The sequence below is a fragment of the Chiloscyllium plagiosum genome, chromosome 5 (genome assembly GCF_004010195.1).
Source record: "Chiloscyllium plagiosum isolate BGI_BamShark_2017 chromosome 5, ASM401019v2, whole genome shotgun sequence".
In the NCBI taxonomy this organism is placed as follows: Eukaryota; Metazoa; Chordata; class Chondrichthyes; order Orectolobiformes; family Hemiscylliidae; genus Chiloscyllium; species Chiloscyllium plagiosum.
Genome location: NC_057714.1, coordinates 115709709 through 115725721, shown reverse-complemented (window position 1 = coordinate 115725721; position 16013 = coordinate 115709709). Strand labels below are relative to the sequence as shown.

General features: G+C 43.2%; 1 protein-coding gene across 1 annotated transcript in view; it reads left to right on the top strand.

Moving 5' to 3' along the window:
- Positions 1-1025: 1025 nt before the first annotated feature.
- Positions 1026-16013, top strand: part of vill (villin-like) — a 158960-nt gene continuing 143972 nt past the window's right edge. Inside the window, exon 1 of the mRNA XM_043690859.1 lies at positions 1026-1104. The gene's annotated coding sequence lies outside the window, so the exon portion shown is untranslated. The remainder of the gene's footprint in view (positions 1105-16013) is intronic.

Here is a 16013-nt window from a genome sequence, read left to right as displayed (position 1 = left end):
TTTTAGTGTGTTGGTGGGTTTGTGGGCTACCATGATGCCAAGACGTCTGAGTAATCTGGCAATCATTTCTGAGATGTCTTTGATGTAGGGGAGAGTGGCTAGGGTTTCTGGACGCATTTTGTCTGTTTGTTTGGATTAATTGTTGAGAAATCGGCAGCCTGTGTTCATTGGATACCCATTCTTTTTGAATACACTGTATAGGTGATGTTTCTCTGCTCTTCGTAGTTCCCCTGTGTGGTGGCTTGTTAAAATAATGTTCTAATGCAGCTCCGTTTGTGGTGCTCTTCTCAAAACTTGCTAAGGCTGGGATATTTTTCCACTGGAGCAAAGGAGGGTGAGGAGTGACCTTACAGAGTTTTATAAAATCATGAGGGGCATAGATAATGTGAATAGCAAAGGTCGTCTTCTCTTCAGTAGGGGAATTCAAAACCAAAAGGCATAATTTTAAGGTGAGAAGCAGATTTAAAAGGGACCTGACGAGCAACTTTTCACATACAGGACTGTTCAAATGTGGAGTGAACTGCCAGAGGAAGTGGTGGGTTACAACATTTAAAAGACATTTGGACAGGTACATGAATAGGAAAGGTTTGGTAGGATATGGGCCAAATTCAGGCTATTGGGGCTAGTTCAGGAAACTTGGTCAGCATGGACAAGTTGGACTGAAGGGTCTTTTTCCATGCTGTATGACTTTATGTGCATGTGTGGGTTTATTTGTGCATTTTTGAGTTATTGTCTGTGCCTCTCTGTATCTGCATGTATGTTTGCTTTGTATATCTGGTTTCTGAGTCAGTGCTTTTATGTCATTGTATGCTTGAGTCTGTGGGTCTGCCTGTTGTTTGTGATTAGCTGTCTGTCTGCATCCAGCAGTGCTGTCATATGAATAGATGATTGTATAGAAAATATAAAATCAGCCCCAACAAAAGATTGTCAGATCATTGCAGTCAAGTCCAGTGTTGACATTTTAACTTGACACTTTTTATTGACTTGCCCTGCTGCACAAATCCTCTTGGTTTAAATTTCCTTGTGGTCACTTTGGACTTGGCTCTCTTTGAAACCATAGCGACCAGCAAAACTCAGCAGAGCAGACCGACTGCAATACAGGAGGTAAGTGATCTCTGATATCAGACAAAATACAACTAGCAACAAAAAAAAGTAAGGAAAATATCTCAATGAATAAAAGCTGGACAGAACAGAAATTTATTTATGAAGCCGAATTGGCATTTAAACAGCCAAAATTTAAAGAGAAAGTACAGTCTGGAAGAAGATGATAATATAAATTTGGCAAAAATTTTTCAAAACATTATTTCAGATTTGGTTTTTGATTTAAAAAGGTCAAATGAAATATCATACTGTTTGAGCTCCAGACTGGATAATGCTGTACGTCTTTGGTTTGAAATGAGACACGGTGTCTTGTTAACTGTCTCTTTAACTACTTCATGAACCAACTCTCATAATTAACTGTACAGTTGATGGTTAATCTTTCTCTGTGTTGCCGTAAACTCCAGTTCAGGAAAGAAGGACATTCAGAGAATATTACAAACTCATGACTAATTGTAATGTGTTGTTTGCATGCTTTATTAGTTTGGATGATTATCTTACAGCTCACAAGGACAGACCATTTGGCCCGTTGAGCTGGGGTACACACTGAATGTGCATTGACACATTGCGTGTGAACATTGGAATTAGGAGCAGGAGTGGGTATCTCAGTCACTAGAACCTGCTCCTCTATTCAGTTAGATCATGGTTGATCTGATTACAATATTCCACATTCCTGCCCACCCCTAAAAACCTTTCAAATCCTCTCGGATAATCCATTCAAATTGTTCAAATTTCTATCTCCAAAATATTCAAATATGCTGCTTCCAGTGCCTTTTGAAGACGAGAGTTCAAAAGACGTGAGAAAAAAGTTCTCCTTATCTGTCTTAAATGGGTGACCCCTTATTCTTAAAGTGACTCCAAGTTGTGGATTCCCTCAGGATCTTGTATGTTTCAATTAACTTGCTTCCTACGCTTCCACACGCCAGCAGGTGCAAACCATCCTGTCCAACTGCTCTAACCATGAGTTGTTTGCGTCTTTTCTTATTCTCGTTGAACAGATAGATATGCTCTGAGGCAGGCAGCTTTAGCTCCGGATGATGTTAGAAGGGTTACTTTGTTGCTGTTTCAGAAAAGAGGAAAGGGAGTTTGTTGGACAGAAGTTGTGATATGTTTGCATTCAGTATGTTTCACTCAGAATTATCAAACAATAGAACAAAGTGGGCTTTTTATGCAAAAATAGAAATGACAAAAGAATCTGGGATCATATGAAAACTCTGCAGAGATGCAGTCAAATAAAAGCTAAATACTGCAGATGCTTGAAACCTGAAACAGAATGCTGGAGGATCTCAGCAGGTCTGGTATCATCTATGGAAAGAGAAACAGAGTTAATGTTTTGAGTCCAGTATAATCTTGAATTACAATAGTGAGACGTTTGCTTTTGACTGGCACAGACTCATAGGAGTTGAAAAGTGTGATGCTGGAAAAACACAGCAGGCCAGGCAGCATCCGAGGAGCAGGAGAATCGGTGGGGGGGAGGGGAAATGAGGAATCTGGAGAAATCTACATTCATCCCGTGTGGTTGGAGGATTCCTAGGCGGAAGATGAGGCGCTCTTCCTCCAGGCATCGTGTGGTCAGAGTCTGGCAATCCAATAGTACAAAAGAAACCATTTGTTCCATTAAGACTCTACTGCCAAAAACACACTAAACCTACATTAGTCCCACTTTACAGGACTAAGCCCATATTCCTTTTCAGTTAGTAGACCTCTATGACTGTGACTCTTGAAAAACCTTCTGGGTTCTGAAGAAGAGTCATAATGGAATTGAAACATTAACTATCTCCCTCTCTCCTCCACCAATGCTGTCAGAACTGCTGAGTTTCTCCAGCATTGTCTGTGTTGTTGCAACTGTGAAGCACTGTTTAAAACAAGTGGGAATTTAATTTTAGTTGCATCCAGGACAGATGAAAATGTCATGGTCTGATTAGTAATGAATCTGCTGACCTTTCTGTTAGGGTGCTGGGGATTGGGGGCGGGTAATGAGTCAGATCGAGGGACTGACCACGATTTGCAAAACACTTCAGAGCCAAGGCAGGTCTGTGACAGACTGGAAAACATAAGGAATAACTACTGAGAACTTGGACCTGAGAACTTGGAATGTCACCTTGCCTCAACACCAATCAGAGTCAACATTAGCTCAGAGTCTTCCTGACCATATCCTGAGTGATATCAGCCAATGTGGACCTGATTTAGTCTTGGATCTAAGGCTCTTCCTGGACTTCTGGTCACAGTTTGCATCTTCCCACTTGCCCACTGCAGAGATCCTACATTTATAGTTATCTCCATGGAAACCAAAACTGCAACAGGACTTCAGAATCAGAACCAGGGTGAGGCAAGGAAACTGACCAAGGCTTCTTCAAAAGCATCCTCTGAGACTGTGTCCTCTACACCCAGAAGGATAAGGGCAACAGATGCATGCAAACACCACCACCTGCAAGTTTCACTCCAAGTCACACGCCACTCTGGCTTGGAACTACATTGGGAGGAAGTGAGGACTGCAGACGCTGGAGATCAGAGTCGAGAGTGTGGTGCTAGAAAAGCACAACCGGTCAGGCAGCATCCGAAGAGCAGGAGAATTGACGTTTTAAGCAGAAGCTCTTCATCAGGATTCCTGGTGACGAACTTTTGCTTAAAACGTCGACTCTCCTGCTCCTTGGATGCTGCCTGACCGGCTGTACTTTTCCAGCACCACACTCTCAATTTGGAACCACATTGTCATTCCTTCACCATTTCTGGGTAAAAGTCCTGGAACTCCCTAACAGTACTGTGGTGTCCCAGCACCAACAAACAGCTGTGGTTCAAGAGGGCTGCCTTCTCCGGGGCGAGAAGGTCTAGCTATCAATGCCTACATCCCATGAATGAACTTAAATATCGGCCATTCAGTGACACCCAGATGAAAATACAAGTAAATTTTAGTGCATGACTTATGTTGTAGAATGTGGTGCTTGAGAGGGTGGCAGAAGAAGGTTCAATAGTAATGTTTAAAACTGAATTGTGTAAAATTTGTAAGAATGCAAGAAACAGGTATATCACAACTGTGTATCTCTTCCAAAGAGCCAGTACATGTTGAATGGGATGAATGACTTTCTCCGGTGCTATAAGATTCCAAGGTCATAAATCCACACACTGAACAATGGCCCACTATGAAAGAGGTAACAGCAGAACAGGAATATTATCTAATCCTATACAATTAAGAAGACTACTAGTCAGTAGTTAATATCATTATTGACTTTCAAGATATGAACCTCAGGTAGCTAAATGAAGCTGGGAGACAGTACAAACTAGGTGGGGCTGAATGTTCTTCCCAGGTTCTGAAGTGTTTTAAATCCAGAGGATAAATGATAAGAAAAACTTGGAGGGAGGAAGGAAGCCTCACAAATTGAAGACTGTAGAAAGAAAGTGGGAGAAAATCTGTACATGCTTCTGCGTGTCTGCTGCTGAAACACCTCAAACTTTGACTAACTCAATTCTCTTCTGACTGTGAATCTCATGCAAACTTTGCTTCATCCAAAAACTTTTGTGTCCATTTTCAAACTTGCAGTGTGCTATTTGCGTGATGCCATGTGCTTGCACTGTCCAGAAAAGTGTTGAGTTTGAAATTCTTATCCTTGTTTTCGAACTCTCCTCCTCATCTTGCTACTTCCTAAACTCTACAACCTCCTCCAGGCTCTCAATCCTCTGAGAAATCAGTGCTTCTCCAATCCCAATTTTAATTTATCTCACCGTTAGTGACCATGGTTTCAATTGCCTTGGGCTCTGAAATTATCTCGCTGTACCTCTCCATCTACATTCCTACCTCTTCTAGAGATGGTAAAATCTACATGTCTGACTTAACTTTTGCAGTTTTATCTGTATCTCCTCACAACTCAAATTTGCTTTTGAGTAACGCCTCTGTAGACCAGACCTCTCAGTACAGGGGTTGTGACCCTACCTTGAGGTCTGCAAAACAAACTTTTTGGACCTGAAAGGAGTCCCAGAGGTGAGAGAAACTCCACTAGTTCTTAGTAATGGTTGTGCTGGAGCTCCATTTTGAAGTATACAAGATGAAATATATTTTCAATCATTCAACAGTTTATTCCTTCTAGATGTCAGTGATGTGGTTCTGCAAGCTGATAATCAGCCCAGGAATCCTTCCACCACTTCCTCATTTACACAAAGGAAAAGGGGGAAAAGCGTGTGTGAAAATGTGCTTTAAAAAAAAGTCCTCCCGTGAAATACTTTGGGGACACTTTATATGAGAATTATGATAGAAAGACCGACTTGTGCAGGATAGAAAGGGAAGGGCCTAATGTGAGACTTACAAGAATCAAATAAAGTTTGTTTTTAATTACTACACAATTTTTTTGCTGCCTTTCCAACACAAAGCAACCAGTCATCCATTCAGAGAGATCAAAAGTCTGGCTGTATTCTCACCAGCTTCATAAGCTAAACAGCCCATTCAGCACCAAAGTACTTATATCACTCGGACAGTTACTGCTCCACCCACTTTGCTTCTGGAATGTTCTGTATTAAGAACCTTTGCCCTTAGCGTTATGTTGCCGTGGAGACAAGGCTGACTTTGCTTCTGTCTCACTGGTTTCTGCAGCATTCACAAAGCCTCGTTGAATTAACCACCTCAAGCAACAATGGCCAACTTCAGATCTAACCTTTTGTCCCTGGGTAATTAATGCTGGTTTTGGCAGCTAGTGATCCTCGCATCCCATAAAGACAAACATCGCACTCTAACTAGTGTTATCATCAGCTCGTTTTGCCATTTTCAGGGGTTCTATTGCCATTCAACTTAAATCAATGTCCTCTGATTCTTGGCTTTACTGCTAATGGGAAAAAGTTTATCTGATGTCTGCACTGTTTACGTTTCATGAATTAAAATGCCCATATCAAATCCCTTTTCCAAGGAGAGGGCAGCTTCAATTTCTCTATGTGTGTTATTGAAGTTCCTTATTCCTGCCTGAATTGTCCAGTCCATTTTCTGCTCCACATGAGTGGCTTGTCCCATATACCCTACCCTGTGTTAACTTTAAACACCACTTGCCTCCCCACCCTTCACAAACACACAAGCACATACCAAGCCTTCAATAGGAAAAACTTGGTAATGCTCAGGCAGTCTGAAACAAATTTGAGAATCCAAGTACCAGCCTACAGGCACCATCCTGGTGAAATGGTTTCAAATTCAGACCAGCTAGGTGCAGTAAGAATTTGGATTTTAAATTAGAATATCCTTTTTTGTCACAGGTACTGTCCAGGACAGAAGCACAGGAGAACAGTGAAAAGTTTTTACAATGGCTGCCTTAATCATACCTTCTTAGGTACAAGTACCTAGGTACAAATCTTGGATACAAAACAGGATTAAAAGGAAAAGTAGTAGCATTTCGACAATGTCTAAAAAGTAAGTTAGAAATAAGATAGATTAGTGTGGTGCTGGAAAAGCACAGCAGGTCAGGCAGCATCCGAGGAGCAGAAAATCGACGTTTCGGGCAAAAGCCCTTCATCAGAATTAGGGGCACCTTCATCATTCCTGATGAAGGGCTTTTGCCTGAAACATCGATTTTCCTGCTCCTCGGATGCTGCCTGACCTGCTGTGCTTTTCCAGCACCACTCTAATCTAGACTCTGGTTTCCAGCATCTGCAGTCCTTGTTTTTACCTAGAAATAAGATAGTTATAACAGAGTTAGAGGATTCATATTATAGTCCGGTAAAGAGTTTCAAATAGCAGCAGCTTAGTACATGGTCTGGCAGCCCATGCCAGGCACTAATCCAATGGTTGTCCCACTCTTCTCCAGCCTCCAGTCTGCTCCTCACGGGCACTCAACAGCAACTATGAAAGTTGTGCTGTACTGGGACTCACTTCACCTCAAGCTGCACCAGTAGACGGGATTCCCCACAGTCCGCACCAGCAGCCGGGTTTCCCCATACACAACACCAGGATTCAGGTTTCCCCAAGTGCCGCTCCAGGACTCTGGTTTCTCCACCATCTGCACCAGGACTTGAGTTTCCCCTCAGGCTGTACCAGGTCTTGAGTTGCCCCATGCTATGCACGGGGACTCTGGTTTCCCCATGCTCCACAGGGGGACTTGAGTTTCCCCACGCTACACACTGGGATTCGGGTTTCCCCACACTCCATACCAGGATTCTGGTTTCCCCTTGGGCTGTACTGGGTCTCAGGTTTCCCCACGCTCCGTACTGGGACTTGGGTTTCCCCTCATGCCACACCAGGACTCAGGTTTCCCCTTGGGCTGCACCGGAACTCGGGTTTCTCAACACACTGCACCAGGACTCGGGTTTCCCCATGGGCTGCACTGGCATTCGGGTTTACCCACGCTCCACACCAGAACTCTGGTTTCCCTCACACCGCACCGGCACTCTGGTTTCCTCAGGCTCTGAACCATGCCTCAGGTTTCCCCATGCTCCACACCGGGACTTGGGTTTCCTCAGGTCTGCCATGGGACTTGGGTTTCTCCACGGTCCGCACCGGGACTCGGGTTTCCCCACGGTCCACACCAGGACTCGGGTTTCCCCAAGGCCTGCATCATGCCTCGGGCTTCCCCACACTCAGCACCATGCCTCGGGTTTCCCCAAGCTCCGCACAGGGACTCGGGTTTCTCCTTTGGCCGTACCGGGTCTCGGGTTTCCCCACACTCCGCACCAGGACTCTGGTTTCCCCACACTCCACACTGTACCTCAGGTTTCCCCATGCTCCACACTGGGTCTCTGCTTTCCCCACACTCCGTGCTGGGACTTAGGTTTCCCCACACTCCGCACTATGCCTCAGGCTTCCCCATGCTCTGCACCAGGACTCAGGTTTCTCCACGCTCCGCACTGTGCCTCGGGCTTCCCCAGGCTCTGCACCAGGACTCAGGTTTCTCCACACTCCACACTGTGCCTTGGGCTTCCCCCCGCTCCGCACTGGGACTTAGGTTTCCCCTTGGGCTGCACTGGGTCTCGGGTTTCTCCCCATTCCGCACCAGGTCTCTGGTTTCCCCTTTGGCTGCACTGGGATTCGGGCTTCCCCACACTCCGCACCGTGACTCGGGTTTCCCCAAACCCCGCACCGTGACTCGGGTTTCCCCACACTCCGCACCGTGACTCGGGCTTCCCCACGCTCCAAACTGTGCCTCAGGTTTCCCCACGCTCCAAACCGTGACTTGGGCTTCCCCACGTTCCAAACCGTGCCTCAGGTTTCTCCACGCTCCACACCGGGTCTCAGGTTTCCCCACAGCCTGCACAGGGACATGGGTTTCCCCACAGCCTGCACCGGGACACGGGTTTCCCCACATACCACACCAGGAGTGGGGTTTTTATCCTTGGGCCGCACCAGGACTCTGGTTTCCCCACACGCCATACCGGGACTGCTGGAAGAGATAAATTTAACAACTCTGGCCTTTCCTTTTACACCCAATGAAGGACTGTTATTAAAATGTAGTCACTGTTGTAATTGTAGAATCATTCAGTACAAAAGAGGCCCTTCGGCCCATCAAGTCTGTATCACCAAAGCTATGCCAAATCTACACTAATCCTACTTTGCAGCACCAAGCCCATAGTCTTAAATGTTATGACATTTCAAGTGCTCAGCCAAGTACTTTTTAAAGGTTGTGAGGTTTCACGACTTAACTGTAATGAAGACAACACGGGAGCCATTTTGATGGGGTGAATCTTTGGATGAAGGATTGTATTCTGAAGAAAGGTTGAACAGATTTGGTCTGTATTCACTGGAGTTTAGAAGAATCAGAAGTAATCTTATTAAAACATATAAGATCCTGAGGGAACATGACAGGATGGATGCTGAGAGGGCCTTTCCCCTTGTGGGAGAGACTAAAACTATGGAATATGGTTAAAAATGAGATGTCTCTCCATTACGACTTTATTTTTCACTCAGAGCTTTGTGAATCTGTGGCATTTTAATTCCCAGAGACCTGTAGAAGCTGGTCATTCAATACTTTTAAGGCAGAAGTAGATAGTTGTTGACAGACAAGGGACTCGAAGAGTATCAGGTATAATTAGCAAAGGAGTTGAAGCCAGAATCAGACTAACTATGACCTTACTGAATGGCCCACTCCTGTTCTTAACTCTCATGTACAAAGGTACCTCATAGAACAGCAATGAGGTGAGTAATATTTGTTGAGGGATGAGTATTTGGCCAGGAGACTGTGGGGGTGGGGTTGGGGACAGCTTAAGTTTACTATTGCATCAAAGTGATAACAGCTGACTCCTCAGCCAGCCCAATATTCTCTTCAAAGCTGTACTGGACTGTCAGCCTGGATTCTTGTCTTCAAGTCCTGGAAAGAAATGAAAACTTGTTAATCTTGTGACTCGAAGGTTAACGTGCTGCCCATCGAACTGTGGCTGACAGCTGTACTTTGGCAATGGGAGAGATTTTTAAAAATGACCATTTCTGTGAATCAGTGAGTTAAGATTAAGAATTAAAATCATATCTCAAAATCCTCTGTCTGGCTGCTTTAGTATTTCTGGTAAAGAAGGAAACCTGTTGTGCTTACTAGGTCTGGCATTCATGTGGCCCCATAACTACAGCAATATGGTTGACTCTTCACAAATTCTTTGAAATGGCCAAGCAAGCCATTCAATTCAGGAATGGGCAACACCCAGCTCCGGTGCCTGTGAACGAAAGATTTTGATAGAATTCTGGCTCCAACACAGCCATTCCAATTAATTTTTACCCCTTTGTCCTTAAATATTAACACCACCAAGAGAAATACGGTTACCTCAGAATACACCAGGATATTGGTCAGTTGGGCCAATGGGCCAAGGAGTGGCAGATGAAGTTTAATTTCGATAAATGTGAGGTGCTGCACTTTGGAAAGGCAAATCAGGACAGGACCTATATTCTTAATAAGTTCCTGGGGAGTGTTGCTGAACAAAAAGACCTTGAAGTGCAGGTTCATAGTTCCTTGGAAGTTGAGTCACAAGTAGATAGAATAGTGGAAGGTATTTAGTATGCTTGCCTTTATTGGTCAGTGCATTAAGTATAGGAGGAGAAAGTGAGGACTACAGATGCTGGAGATCAGAGCTGAAAATGTGTTGCTGGAAAAGCGCAGCAGGTCAGGCAGCATCCAAGGAACAGGAGAATTGACGTTTCGGGCATAAGCCCTTCTTCATTAAGTATAGGAGTTGGAAGGTCATGTCACAGCTGTGCAGGACATTGGTTAGGCTACTTTTAGAAAATTGCACGCAATTCTGGTCTTCCTGCTATAGGAAGGACACTGTGAAACTTGAAAAGGTTCAGAAAAAATTTACAACCCGGATGTTGCCCGGGTTAGAGGGTTTAAGCTATAGGGAGAGGCTGAATAGGCTAGGGCTATTTTCCCAGAGTATCAGAGGTTAAGACGTGACCTTGTAGAGGTTTATAAAATCACAGAAGTATGAGTGGGGATATCCAAAACTAGAGGGCGTAGTTTTAAGGTCAAAGGGGAAAGATTTAAAAGGGACCTAAAGGGCAACTTTTTCATGGAGAGGGTGGTGCATGTATGGAAATGAACTGCCAGAGAAAGTGATGGAGGTTGGGACAATTACAACACTTAAAAGGCATTTGGATGGGTATATAAATAGGAGGGGTTAAGAGGGATGTGGACCAAATACTGACAATTGGGGCTAGATTTATTTAGGATATCTGGTCAGCATGGATGAGTTGGACTGAAGGGTCTGTTTCCATGCTGTACCTCTCTATGACTCTATGTTGACTATTACGTGGTTCTTTTTCACTTGGGAAGTTGAGGCTATGAAGACTGATGTGAGAATGAGATCACAACCAATTAAGATCCTCTCCTCTTGTGGGGTCTGTTGCTATAACTCCCCTCAATATTCAACATGCTGAGAACCTTCACCTAACTGGGCCCTCTCAACTCTGGTATAATTCCAGCAAGACTCCTCCGTATGTGCCATCTCCGGAGTCTCCTAATAATATAGTGACCGCAATTGAATGCACAATTCCAGCAATGATCCCAAACCAGTCATTTCTCACTTGCAAAATAACAGCTGAGCCATGCTTTGAGGATGTTTTAGAACTTGACGAGTAACACTCCTTTGAGGTCAGGTCAACTATTGCTTGGGTTCCTTCCTGGAGATATTATCCTTTGGGCTATGACTACCCTGCCCATTTCAACACTCTTTTCATTATTGTCTCCTTCCCACATTCACTATCTTCAGAAAATGGATAAAAAACATAAAGCCAGCTCACCTTTCTCCTGGAGTGGCTCACAAATATTCTTTTACTCCTAAGATTCCATGTCACCTGTAAACTTACTGAAATAATCACAAGGACTTTGGTGTCACAGAAATCACTCCTGTGTTATACAGAGGATCAATTAAGAAGGATCCATGTATTATCGTAGGACTGTAGTTACAGTGGGATAGGGTGGTAGGTTTTCTTCCTTTGGGCCACTAGGTACAACAATCCATTTTGTTCGGTGGCAGCCTGATTTTATCAAATTAATTCACCTTGGAGGTATTTGAATTCATGGGGCTGGATCTATCAGATGGCTTGTGATGCTTGCACTGGCCCCAAATCTGGCTCAGGAATCGTGAGGAAGCACTGATTCATAGTTAAGAAGCTGCTTCTGGAGCCTTTGTTCAATTTAACGGTCCCTGGATAAAGAAAGCCCATTCACTGAGCTGGAGATCCTGGAAGTGGTGGATGCTGCTGAGACAGGTAGGCAAGCACATGGATGCCTCAACATGCAGGTATCCTCTGATTTTTGCCTGCACACAAATGTCTTTAAATAGAGAAGTGAGGTCACTATAAGAACATACATAAGAACTCTGAGCATGAGTAGGCCATCTGACCCTTCAACCCTGCTCTGCCATTCAATAAGATCATGGCTGATCTTTTTGTGGCTTCAGCTCCACTTACCTGCCCTCTCACTATAACCCTTAATTCCTTTACTGTTCAAAAAAATTATCTATCTTAGCTTTGAAAGCATTTACTGAGGTAGCCTCAATTACTTGACTGGGCAGGGTATTCCATAGATTCACAATCCTCTGGGTGAAGAATTGCATTCTCAATTCAGTCCTAAATCTGCTCCCCCTAACTTTGAGGCTATGTCCTCTTGTCCTAGTTTAATCTGTCCGTGGAAACATCCTCTCTATTTCTATCTTGTCTATTTCCTTCATAATTTTATATGTTTCTATAAGATCTCTACTCCAACTTCTAAATTCCAATGAATATAATGCCAGTCTACTCAGTCTCTCCTCATAAGCCAACCCCCTCAACTCCAAATCAATCTAGTGAATTTCCTCTGCACCCCCTCCAGTGCCAGTACATCCTTTCTCAAGTAGGGAGGCCAAAACAGCGAACAGTACTCTAGGTGTGGTCTCATCAGCATGTTATACAGCTACAACATAAACTCAATCCCTTTAGCAATGATGGACAAAATTCCATTTACCTTAATTACCTGTTGTACCTGCAGGCCAACCTTCTGTGATTCATGCACAAGGACACCCAGGTCCCTCTACACAACAGCATGCTGCACTTTTTTACCATTTAAGTATTAGTCCTTTTTACTGTTATTCCTATCAAAATGGATGACTTCACATTTATTAACATTGTACTCCATCTGCCAGACCTTTGCACACACTTTGTCCCTTTGCAAAGTTTCACAGTCCTCTGCACACTTTGCTCTAACACTCAACATAGTGACATCTGCAAACTTGGACACACTATCATGCGGTCCCCCACCTTCAAATCATCTACGTTGTTATGGACTATGCAAGACAACTCAAAACATTCTTAAGCGGACAGCCCAGACTATAACTTTGCAATTTGTTTCGGTAAGCATACAGTGAAAATTACCTAGAGTAAGTTAGCTAGGTTGACTACCAGGTTTTAAAACAGACATTTATTCACAAATTACACAATGAAACACAAAGAGCATAATAAAGAGCCCCTACTGAACTCAGTCTATCCAACCTAGACTTAATTATGCTGTTCTGAAAATACACAACAGTCCCAATAAACAAACCTCCTTAAAAAAACACAGTAAAAATGGAACAAATACTTATAGGTTGAAGTTAGAAGGGCAGAAGCACAGAGAGTTTAGCAGCCAGTTTCCACACAGCTAAACTCCTAATTATTTCTGGACTGAACTGCTCAGCTAATGAGCTGACCACTCCCCTTTCATTACACAAGTCACATCTAAAACATGACCATTTGGCCTGAAGTCTCATCTGTTTACATATAAACAAAAGGCCTCTCAAAATCCTTTTTCATCTCTGTACCAAACGAGTCACCTCAGAGCTGCGAGGGTTTTATGACCCCTCTGAAAAAGACCAAGGACACTGTATCTTTGAGAAAAGGAATAGCTTTTAGAAAAAGGACCAGCTTTGTGACAATGTAAATTGTGAATAATTGCGGTCTCAATACTGATCCCTAAGGCAGAGTCGAAGAGTGCGGCTCTGGAAAAGCACAGCAGTCAGGCAGCATCTGAAGAGCAGGAGCATGAAGGGCTTACACCTAAAATGTCAATTCTCCAGGTCCTCAGATGCTGCCTGACTTGCTTTCTCCTAGTTGATCCCTGCCAACCAGATAAGCACTCATTTATCCCCACTTTTTACTTCCTATTAATTAATCAATCCTCTATTCATGCTAATACATTGCCTGTAACACCTGCATCTTTATCTTATGCCTTTTGTGCAGCACCTTGTAGAATGCCTGTTGGAAATCTAGATACACCACATCTATGAGTCCCTATTATTAACAGTGCTCGTGTTGTCTTCATAGAATTCCAGTAGATTAGTTAAGCATGATCTGACCTTCATGAACCCATACTGGATCTGCTCAACATGATAATTTCTATCTAGATACCTTGCTATTTTTCCTTGATAATAGTATCAAGCCCTCCCCAGAATTGTTTCCAGACTTGGTTTCAGTCTTTAAACCCATCTTTAAGACATTGAGATTCCAGCTCGGATGGTCAGCTGCTTTGTCACTGGCTCCCTTTCTTAATTTAACTCCATCATCAGTTGGTCACAGGCTAATTTAAAAGGATCCCTTCTCTCGTGACTACCTTTTCATAATCTAAATGCATTAATAGTTTAAAAGGATCCAAATTAATCAGGCTTTTTTGATTTAAAGAAAAAAAGTGAGTTTACTAATTACTAAGTCTCAGAAAAGATAATAAAACATGAGACATATACATACAGATTAGAAATGGGAATTGCCTAAAAAGATTTACGAATCAATTGCTAGGTATGATTAAAGGTGGTATGTTGTGGCAGTTAAGGCAGCCAATGATGACAATGGCAATAAATCAGTTAAATTTGAGTTTCTTGGCTTTACAGTTAGCTGATATGTTTTGTCCTATTATCTTTTCATCGCTGACTTCACTGGCATACCTGGCACCCAGTACTCAGAGCGAGAGATGGTCTTTCTCTACCTTTACCTGCAGTGCAAGGGTTTCTATTGATCTTCTTCAAGCTATGGTTTTTACAGCTTTCTAGAAAATGAGCAATTCAGCCCACTAATACCTGTAGACCACATGTTGTAGTTAGGTTTGTTTTGTATATTCCTGGAAGGGTAATACACAACCATGTTTGCATTTTGGGATGTAATCTCCAGGAAAGGAATGGCTATCATGAGGGGGCATAATTTTAAGGTAATTGGAGGAAGGTTTACGGGAGACATCAGAGGTAGGTTCTTTATGTAAAGAGTGGTGAGTGTGTGGAATGCATTGCCAGCGGTGGTAGTAGAGTTAGATACATTAGGGACACTCAAGCAATTCTTAGATAGGCACATGGAAAATAGTAGGTTAGTTTGATCTTAGAGTAGGATTAAAGGTTGGCACAACATCGAAAGCCAAAGGGCCTGTACTGAGCTGTACTGTTCTATGTTCTATCTATGAGATGACTTTGTGCTGCGAGATGGACAATTCATAATTATCTCGTCCCTTTAAGTGTCTTTGTTTGAAAGTTCCTAGACACTCCATTTTAAATTGTGACAGATCATGGGATCTCACAGAAATTTCTCTAAGTCAAAAAATTTTATTATCATAGAATATTAGAGTTATACAGCACGGACACAGATTCTTCAGTCCAACTCATTTGCACTGACCAGATATTCTAAACTGATCTAGTCCCATTTGCCAGCATTTGGCCTATATCCCTCTAAACTATTTTCACTCATCCAGATGCCTTTTAAATGTTGTAATTGTACCAGTTTCCACCACCTCCTCTGGCAGATTGTTCCATACATGCACCACTCCAAAAGTTGCCCCTCAGGTCTCTTAACTCTTTCCCCTCTAGTCTAGTTTTGGACAGCTGTATCCTAAGAAAAAAACCTTGGCTATTTATTCTATCCATGCCCCTCATGATCTTGTAAACCTCTATAAGGTCACCCTTCAGCCTCCAATGCCCCAGGGAGAAAAGTAGAAGCCTATCCAGCCTCTCCCCAGAGCTCAAATCCTATAATCCTGGCAACATTCCTATAAGTCTTTCCTGAACCTTTTCAAGTTTAACAACATATTTCCTATAGCAGGGAGACCAAAATTTAACCCAGTATTCACCAATGTTCTGTATAGTTGCAACATGATATCCCAATTCCTATTGCACTGACCAATGAAGGCAAACATAGAACATTACAGCGCAGTACAGGCCCTTCGGCCCTCGATGTTGCGTCGCCCTGTCATACTAATCTGAAGCCCATCCCACCTACACTATTCCATGTACGTCCATTTGTCTGTCCAATGACGACTTAAATGCACTTAAACTTGGCGAATCTACAATCAATGCAGGCAAAGCATTCCATACCCTTACTACTCCCTGAGTAAAGAAACTACCTCTGACATCTGTCTTATACCTATCTCCCCTCACTTTAAAGTTGTGTCCCCTCATGTTTGCTGTCCCCATACTTGGAAAAAGGCTCTCCCTGTCCAACCTATCTAACCCTCTGATTATCTTGTATGTCTCAATTAAGT